We start from the raw sequence: 10,078 nt of genomic DNA, 5'->3' as shown, positions 1-10,078 counted from the left end.
TATATATATATATATATATATATATATATTATATATTATATATATATATATATATATATATATATATATATTATATATTATATTTATATATATATATACACAGTATATATATATATATCAGTCACTATGCGACCTTCATATCATCAGTGGGGAACCGCCAGCAAGGTGTCCCATACAGCTGCTGCTGCACCTTGCTGGGAGCGATAAGCACCGCCTGCCACGCGGTAACGTTATTTCTGGTATCCACTCATCATATGGAGTCGACCTGGTTGCGGTTGGGAGTTACTAATAATTGTATCTGTAATCTGGTTCTCCAACCTAATGAGCGGACAACATGACGTCATCGCCATGCACGTCCGCCTTGCATAGTGACTGATATAAAAACCGAAAGGGTCACAGAGTTACAAGTGTATGGAAAGCCTCACTGCGTTGCCCTGATGAAGCCCCAACAAGGGCGAAACCAGGTCGGTAACTGTGAGTTTTGCATGCACTTGTGACAGTATCTGTATTTATAATCCGTAATGACGCACTGCTAGATGGTTCCTCTGGAACTTTGCAGGCAAGGCGGACGTGCATGGCGATGACGTCATGTTGTCCGCTCATTAGGTTGGAGAACCAGATTACATATATATATATCTGGTTTTGCACATTTGCACTTGGTTATGGATTTAAGGGTTGTGTTCTTTTTCAGGGAACCAACCATGAACAAATCTACTTGTTCAGATGATGACGGCGTGAACCATTCTTTGCCGTCAATTACAACGAAGAAACCGAATGTTTGGAAGCGTTTGAAGTAAATAATTTTATTTTCCTCCTCTTCACTTTTTAAACTTTTTTTGGATATGTCCACTGCAACAAATGTACAAGACGTTAACATTTGAATGGATATGTGTGGGAAAATGACATGCCGAGACTGGGAATCGAACCAAGATCTTCTGGAAAACTGCACCAGTGCTCTGCCATCTGAACTATCTGGGCAACCCTGACTAAGCATGGGAGCACCAACGGCCTGAACACGTGAGGATTTTCCTCCAATGGAGGGGACAAATCCATGTCCGCTATTATAAACACCATATATGGAGGAAGACCCTCATGTTCAAGCCGTTGGTGCTCCCATGGTTGGCAGCGAGTGCCCCGGAAGCATTGACGGAATGAGAGTGGCAATCATATGTGGGAAAATTGCATGCATGGTCAGGGTTGCCCAGATAGTTCAGATGGCAGAGCACTGGTACGGTTTTTCAGAGGACCTGGTTTCCATTTCCGGTCTGAAAATGTAATTTTCCCACATATGTCTATTTAATTATTTAATCCTGTTCATTAAGCTAACATTTCAATCCTTTTCAACCCAGGCAAAAGTTTACCACACACGATAAGAAGAAAAAGTGTCGTGGTGACATTCCACATGACGTGTAAGTAAGAGAAAATATCCCTTTGGAATGACCTAACACGAAACGTGCTCGCAATAGAAATGGTTTCCTTTAAGGAAATTCAAGCTCTCCCTGTCGTATCCAGATCACATTTTGCTCTTTAAATATTTTCTGTGCCATTGTTTGGGGGTTTCAGGCCTGAGAGATTCCACCGAGTTGTTTAACCTTGGTTGACATGTCTCTTGTAGAGTTGACAAATTATCGCCGGTACCCTGAACAAATGACAAATTCTTGCCAGTAAACAAAACGATTGGTCAACCGATTGGTGAAAACCTGGTGCCACACCTGTTACCACAGCCAGACTCCAAAATAAGGGAGAGTTATCTGAAGAAGAAGGTGAAGTTTATGGTTGAAAGAATGTCCATCGAGAAGTGCAAATGACAAGCGTCAGGAAGTACCTGATCTGAGGAGAGGGATGTAATACACGGAATACCATGACCTTTGACCTAGACCCAGCTTTCTGACAGTTTTTTTTTGTTTGTTTTTTTGCATAGAGAATAGAGACTCGTGGAAGAGCGAACACGTTGAACATGAAAACATGCACATACACATAAAACATACAATGAAGGGCTCGGAAGACAAGAGGGGGAGGGAGAGGAAAGCACACAAGCACAACAACAGAAGAGAACAAGGATGTCGGTAGATCTGTGGAAGGGGGATGGTTGGGGAGGAGGGAGGGGTACACGGTATAAAGCAAAATGAACACTTGGGGATTGAAAGAGGCGGACTTGGGTTGTTTCAATGGGGGCAGAAAAGAGTAAGCTTTTGGATGGGGGAAGATAAGAGATGGTGGTGAACAGCTATTGTAAAGACCTGGAGTGAGGAGAGGGATTGAAGAGAGTGTGGGAGTTTGTCCCAGAGGTGGGAGAAAAGAGGAATCAAAGAGTGAAGGTGAGCACAGAGTCTTGATTTTGGCATTTTCACCAGAAGAGGGTTGCTGGCAGATCTTGTGCGACCTGCAGGAATATTTGGGAGACAAAGCACAGACAGAGCAGGGCTGGAGAGGATTCTGTAGAAGATGGAAGGACGACCTACCTGCCTGCGGTGAGAGAGAGAAAGGCCCTCAGAATCAGCTTCATTGTTGGAGATTCCAATGATTCTGAATGCTTTGGTTTCAATCGCATGAAGTTGAGCTAGGTGGTCAGCAGGAGCACCAGCCCAGAGGGGAGAGCACTATTCCATTGAGCTGCGGATGAAAGCCTTGTATGTGGCGAAGAGCTCAGGTGCGCCCAGAAAGGACTTCACACGATGGAGGATGCCCAGTCGGTGAATCGCTTTGGAGGCCAACTTGGAAATGTGGTTTTCCCAGGAAAGATCATGGCAGATAGTGAGACCCAAAAGCTTGAGTGACAGAACTTCTTGGAGAGGATTGTTGAGAAAGTAGATGGGAGGGTTATCCAGACGGACTTTTCAGAGAGACATCGTGAGAGTGTGAGATTTGTCAGGATTGAAAGACATGTTCCACTTGTTTGACCAGTTTGTGATTTTGTGCAGGTCTGCAGAGAGTCAAGAGGAACCAAAGGCTGATCGCAGGGAACCAAAGGTGAACAAGTCTTTTTCATCGAAGACCAAGAAAAGCAGTTGTTGGAAGCGTCTGAAGTGAATAATTTTATTTTCCTCCTCTTGCCTTTTTAAACTTGTTTTTGGATATATCTACCGCAAAAAATGTGCAATAAACTGACTTTTCAATCCTTTTCAACCTAGGCAAAAGTTTACCACACACGATAAGAAGAACAAGTGTCGTGGTGACATTGCACATGACGTGTAAGTAAGAGAAAATATTCCTTTGGAATGACCTGATATGAAACGTGCTCGCAATAGAAATGGTTTCCTTTAAGGGAATTCAAGCTCTCCCTGTCGTATTTCGATAACATTTTGTGATTTAAATATTTTCTGTACCATTGTTTGGAGGTTTCAGGACTGAGGGATTCCACCGAGTTGTTGAACCTGGTTTGACATGTCTCTTGGGAAGAGTTGACATTATTGCCGGTACCCTGAACAAATGACAAATTCCTGCCAGTCAACAAAACCATTGGTCATCCGATTTGTGAAAACCTGGTGCCACACCTGTTGCCACAGCCAGACTCCAAAATAAGGGTGAGGTATCTGAAAAAGAAGATGAAGTTTAAGGTTGTAAGAATGTCCATCGAGAAGTGCAAATGACAAGCATCATGATAAATGTGAAGAGAGGGATGTGATACACAGAATACCATGACCTTTGACGGAGACCCAGCTTTCTGACATTGGATTGAACATCTCCTGATTTCATGATGCCATGCACACATTCAAGGCACCCAGTGCCAGAGGGAGCACAGCAACCCCAAAACATCATAGTGAACCTCCTCCGTGTTTGACTGCAGGGAACGTGTTCTTTCCTTTGAAGGCTTCATTTTGTTTTCTGTAAACATAGAGATGATGTGCTTTACTAAAATGCTCTAATTTGGTCTCATCTATCCACAGGACATTCTCCCAGAAGGATTTTGGCTTGTTCAGGTGTGTTTTGGAAAACTACAGTTGGGCTTTATGTCTCTCTCTCTCAGCAGTGGGGTTTTCCTGGGTCTCCCACCATGAGGACTCCTTTCATTGAGTTGGTGGCGGATGGTGCGATTTGAAACGGTCGTACCTTGTGTCTGAAGGTCAGCTTCAATCTGTTTGGCAGTTGATCGAGGTGCATTCTCCACCATTCAAACAATAATTCGCTGCAATCTTCGATCAAGTATTCTCTGGCGGCCACGTCCAGGGAAGTTGGCTACAGTGCCAAGGGCTTTCCACTTCCTGATAGCATTGTGTGTGGTGATAGCATCAAGGTCTTTGGAGATGGGCTTGCAGCTTTTTTTTTTCTTTTTTTTTTTTGTATACAGAGTCGAGGCTCGTGAAAGAGCTAACATTTATCAAACAAACAAATCGAACAAACAAGCAAACAAAGTATATAAAAAGGGGAGCGGTCAACAAGATGGGGAGAGAAGGGGAGGAAGCACACAAACACAACATTTGAGGGCAGGGACATCGGGAGATGTGTGGGAGGGAGAGTGCCTGGGGAGGGGGGGGGGGGGCAGGATAGGTAATAGGATAGCCTTGAGATTGTCCATGCTTGGCTACAATCTTGTGTCTGATCTCATCAGACAATTCTCTGTTTTTCTTTCTTTTCTTCATGCGTATTGTGGTACGCACAGTGACACAAAACAGCAGAATGACTCCTTTTCTCTGTTCAAACTGGTTGAATGAGTGGTTTTTAGCTCACTTGGAACAAAGTTCAGGGGAGCTTATGCGATGGCGTGTTGTACGTTCGTCAGTCCGTAAACACTTAAAACTTCTCTGAAACCGCTGATCGGATTGCAACCAAATTTGGCACAAATTATATTTGTTGTGTTGTGACTTAAGTTTGTTCAAGGTATTTAAAAAATCGGGGTCTAAGCGGGCTTACCGGTGTCAAAGTGGATCCAGGTTTAACCCCCCCAAAATAGGATTTTGATTTTTCCTCATGAATTACACAACATTTTGATGAAACTTGAACACAACCTTCACCACCCATGCTGCACCAAAGTTTGTTCACGGCATTAAAAATAAATCTGCCCATTTGGGGGTCTATGGAGGTGGCCCCCCAAAATAGGTATTTTCTTTCTTCTCAGAAACTACACACACAATTGTGATGAAACTTGACCACAACCTTCACCACCCATGCTGTACCAAAGTTTGGTCATGGCATTGAAAAAAATCTGCCCCATTTTGAGCATCTCTGGGGGTGGGGGGGGGGGGGTGGGGTGTGGTTGGGGGGTTGGGAGGTTGGGAGAGGGGGTTGCCCCCAAAAAAGGTATGTTTAGTCAGTGCAGTGTACTGTTTATTCTACCACGTGAGTGCCCGGGGTATTGCCTCCATGTTTATATTGCAGGCACTTGCAACTCTCCACAGATGAGTTCAATTTCAAAGTAAACGAGAATCAACTGCTTTAAATTTAATTATTTCTAACAACTTCTAAAAGATGCCAATAATATTGTTTGGGCCATTTCAGGATTTCTGTGTGGAATAAGCTAAGATTTAGTAGTTTCTTGAGCTTTTTTTGTTTTGTTCCACTGCAAACCAAAGAAATACATATGTGGATACCAAAACATTTTTTAAATTTCAACAATTTTCTGGAAGAAATGGTGCATTATTTTATAAAGGTGCAAGAGTGCCAATATTTTTGACCACGACTGTACATATATACATATATATGCATATATTTATGAATATATATATATATACGTGTATATATTTATGAATATATATATATATACGTGTATATATTTATGCATATATATATTTATGTATATATATATTTATGTATATATATATATATTTATGTATATATATATATATATTTATTTATGTATATATATATATATATATATATATATATATATATATTTATGTATATATTTATGTATATATTTATGTATATATTTATGTATATATATATATATATTTATGTATATATATATATATATATATATTTATGTATATATTTATGTATGTATATATATTTATGTGTGTATATATATATATATATATATATATATATATATATATATATATATATATATATAATTTATGTGTATATATAATTATGTGTATATATAATTTGTGTATATATATTTATGTGTATATATATTTATGTGTATATATATTTATGTGTATATATATTTATGTGTATATATATTTATGTGTATATATATATTTATGTGTATATATATATATATATATTTATGTGTATATATATATATATATATATTTATGTGTATATATATATATATATTTATGTGTATATATATTTATGTACATATATGTATATATATTTATGTGTATATATATATATATATATATTTATGTGTATATATATATATATATATTTATGTGTATATATATATTTATGTGTATATATATATATATTTATGTATGTATATTTATGTATATATGTATATTTATGTATGTATATTTATTTATGTACATATAGCCTGGCGTTGGCTTAGCGGTTAGGGTGCCGGCTTGGGATCCTAGGATGCTGGGTTCGAATCCCGATCGATCGCTGAATTAACGCCAAGGAGGTTGACTCAGCCTGTCATCCTTCTGAGGTCGGCAAATTGAGTACCAGCTTGCTGGGATGAATGATCACGGTGTGTACCCCGATTCAGAATAGGCACACCGTATCCCTGCACATCGTAAGAGCGTGACCAAGGGTTCGCGCCAGGAAGGGCATCCGGCCATAAAAACATTGCCTCAAACAGGGAACCATGATTGTCATGGGGTCCGCAAGGCTAACCCCCGCTCTCGCGGGGAAAAATGGCCTTAAAACGATCATTCATTCATTCATTCATTCATTCATATATATATATATATATATATTTATGTATATATATATATTTATGTATATACAGTGAAACCTTGACTTACGAGTTTAATTCGTTCTGTGACCGAGCTCGTAACTCAATTTGCTCGTTTCTCAAATTAAATTTCCCCATTAAAATGCATTGAAATGCTATTAATCCGTTCCAGCCCCCCAAAAACCACACCAATTTTTTTTTAAATATACAGTATATATAAAAATATCTCGCGCTTTATATTTCACCTGTATGCAGCATACAAGTTGGCAGGATGGCCTGGACTGGAGGTACGCACACTTGACTCTAAAGTCTAAACTGTCCAGCCTGGGTTTGAATCCCGACCCAGCTATAACCTGTCATGGGTGAATCACAGGCAGGGTGATTCATCAATGTGTGTACCGCTAAACTGGGCACCCCGTTTGCGTCCCATTAGTTGTTGGATGTTAAGGATCTCACCGTGTTTTCCACAAAGAGAAGGCGAGCTATCGCCGGCACTCTGAACAAGTTGTGGCCTGGCATGCTCTTCTCCTCTGCTGTTATATACGTCCTCCTCGGCACCTCGCTCATGTTTTTCGACGATTGCGTGTTTTATATCCAAGCACAAGTTTTATATAAAACACGACGATTGCGTGTTTTATATCCACAACTTGTGGCCTGGCATGCTCTTCTCCTCTGCCGTTATATACGTCCTCCTCGACACCTCGCTCATGTTTTTCGACGATTGCGTATTTTATATCCAAGCACATCATCCTCTTCTTCTTCTCAGTACCGTGTTTTCCACAAAGAGAAGGCGAGCTATCGCCGGCACTCTGAACAAGTTGTGGCCTGGCATGCTCTTCTCCTCTGCCGTTATATACGTCCTCCTCAACACCTCTCTCATGTTTTTCGACGATTGCGTGTTTTATATCCAAGCACATCATCCTCTTCTTCTTCTCAGTACCGTGTTTTCCACAAAGAGAAGGCGAGCTATCGCCGGCACTCTGAACAATTTGACGGCAGAGATACTGTACGTGCACGTCAAGATAACCACGTGACCGGAACCCACCTGGCGGCGTAAACTCAAAATAAAGAAACATGCGAAAACAAAAATGCAGCGCTATACGACAGAGATACTGTACGTGCACGTCAAGATAACCACGTGACCGGAACCCACCTGGCGGCGTAAACTCAAAATAAAGAAACATGCGAAAACAAAAATGCAGCGATATACGACAGATACTGTACTTTCACGGAAAGATAACCACGTGACCGGGTGGCGAAAGCTCGTAACTCAAATCTCGGCTCGCATCTCAAAGCAATAAACTGCCCGAGCGACGGCTCGTATCTCGAAAAACTCGTAAGTTGGGGCACTCGTAAGTCAAGGTTCCACTGTATATATATATATATATATATATATATATATATATATATACAGTATATATATATATATATATATATATATATATATATATATATATATATATATATATATATATATATATATATATATATATATATATATATATATATATATATATACTGTATATATTATATGTATATATGTATATATATATTATATGTATATATGTATATATATATATATTATATGTATATATGTATATATATATGTATGTATATATATATATATTATATGTATATATGTATATATATATGTATATATATATATTGTTACAGACGTGGCTTGGATGTTATTTACCGAGCGGTTTTGGTATGACCACGTCTGCACAAGATTATACTCGAACGTTGACTAGTCGCGCTATGCTAGGGCAATGAAGGAAAAGGACACACGGCTGGGTTTCAAATGACACGACTCCAAGGGTTCAGTTCTCAAGACCTCCGGAGGAGATTATATTCGTTACGGAAGGTCAGATTACAGGGACGAGAGGGACAGCAAAGGAAGATAGGCACTTAGACACAACCTTATATTAACCCCAACAGACAGGTAAACGGGACAAGGCTGACTCACACGGGGATTGATGGCAGGAAAGCGGGTATCGATGGCTCCAGGTGCACCTGGGCTCAGGGCAGGATCGACCCGGTCCGGTCCAGAGATGCGGAAGGTTGCACAGCGCTCGAGGTGGCGTCTTTTCGTCTCAAGCTGGGGGCGCATCTCTCGTCACATCCGGCGCGGGGCCGCGTATATCCGGCGGGGAATGACACGCCCTCGGCCCGTTAGCTCCGCCTCGTGGAATCGGCACGTTGCTTCTCATTGGGTGCGTGCGGGGGGGGTTACCGGCTCCGCCCCTGACGAGGAGCTGACAAGGAGCCCCTTCGTGGTAACCCCGTGGAGCGCATGGTCCGGAGCGTCGTTGTTGTTGTAATTGTTGTTGATGGCGGCTAACCGAGCCGGTGGGAGGACGCACACTCCCCCCCGCGCAGCGCCGTGCCCCTCTGTTGTTGTAGACGGGGAAGAAGATGGGAGGAGGTATGGGAAAGGTCCTAAACTCACTACTGGTGCCATATAATCACATTCTGGTGCAACGAAGAGTCATAATTAATGGAAACGAGGCCTTAACTGACATAGACTAAGAATAAGTAGCAAGATGTCCGAAAGTGGTCTACGTGTGGTGCGGTGGACCTGGGCACGACATTTAATGGGGGAAAAAGGGGAAGGTCGGTTCTACAGAGTGTTGTTTACAGACAATGGGACTAGGGAATGGGGGATTGGGGATAGTTGGGGAGTATTGGGGAAATAGGGGGAATATTTACAAGCGGATATGGAGGCCAAATTCCATATTCGCAACATTGCACCTTTCTCTACCCTCGGGGCGTCCCGACCCGATAAATTTTTACCTACTTTAGTGTGGCACGCAATGTAGTTCCCTCTACTATTAACTCTACCCTGAGTGCGACAGTTTTACAGATATTCACAAATGAGTAAATATGTCCCCCTGCGACGTTGCACCCTTCTCCTCACAGAAACACACCCACAGGATAACCGAATCCGGAAAGAATTCGCAAACTAAACATACAGCCGGTAGGGAGCATTATTTACACAAGACTACGCTGATATTTACACTACGATCCAGGACCTGTTTTTGGAGGAACACATGCAGATGTTATGCACAGAGAGAGCACGCTTGCCAGCATCGATACACCAACCCACGAGTGCTCTGTGGCCTACGGCCTTTAATAACGTGCAGAGCACCCTTTCCAAGCATCAAGCACCACCCCATCACACAGTGAGCACCATCCGGTGCACCAATAAAGTGTTTATTAATCATTGTGTGGTGTCGCAGCCGGCCGATGTTCTGCCGCTGGTCTTGCCTTCGTGTGGTGCACTTGGTGTTCTTG

This window comes from Myxine glutinosa, chromosome 2 (genome assembly GCF_964187855.1).
Source record: "Myxine glutinosa chromosome 2, kmMyxGlut1.1, whole genome shotgun sequence".
NCBI lineage: Eukaryota > Metazoa > Chordata > Myxini > Myxiniformes > Myxinidae > Myxine > Myxine glutinosa.
The sequence above is the reverse complement of the archived record's forward strand: the minus strand, read 5'-3'. Positions refer to the sequence as shown.